Genomic DNA, 672 nt, shown 5'->3' on the forward strand with positions numbered 1-672 from the left:
GGGGCGTTGCTTAAACAGTAAGTTGTTACCCTGCCTGCTTCCCCCTACCCCACCCCAGCAACTCTTCATTAGGCCAAATAATACAGCCCATAAGGAAAAAGCTAATACACAAAACTTCATTTTGCTGATGAGGCCACTTGCAACCCTCAGAGCTATTACATAACAGCCCTGTATTTGCCACAGATTCACAGAAACACTGACATTACAAAGGAAGCTTAAGAGAGAATAATTACCAAACTGAACTCTGTAGCCCTTGTTTTGTTAGGGACAGCAGATTTCTAGGGGAGAGTGAAAGCACTTTCTTTTACGTCCTGACAGCATGCTTTTTTTCTAAAAGGAGAGACACTAATTCTATTTTCAATAAAAATAATGACAGATGGCAGCTCTTACCACTATTCTGTAGCAATTCAAACTTCTACAGGCTGTCGCTTCAACATGGAATGATGTAACAGTCCAGGTTGGAAGGGACCTCGAAAGATCCCCTGGTCCAACCTTTTGCGGCAAAGGGAGCTTCGATGAGGAGCACCCTGTCCAGTAGCATCTTGAAAACCTACAGCAGCGGGGGCTCTACCACATCCCTGGGGAGGTAATTCCAGTGAATGATTCTTCTTACTGTAAAAAATTTCTTCCTTATGTTGAGGTGAACATGTTCCTGCTCTTCAGGGTCCGTCA

This window comes from Cariama cristata, unplaced genomic scaffold (assembly GCF_000690535.1).
Source record: "Cariama cristata isolate BGI_N322 unplaced genomic scaffold, ASM69053v1 scaffold16446, whole genome shotgun sequence".
Classification (NCBI taxonomy): Eukaryota; Metazoa; Chordata; class Aves; order Cariamiformes; family Cariamidae; genus Cariama; species Cariama cristata.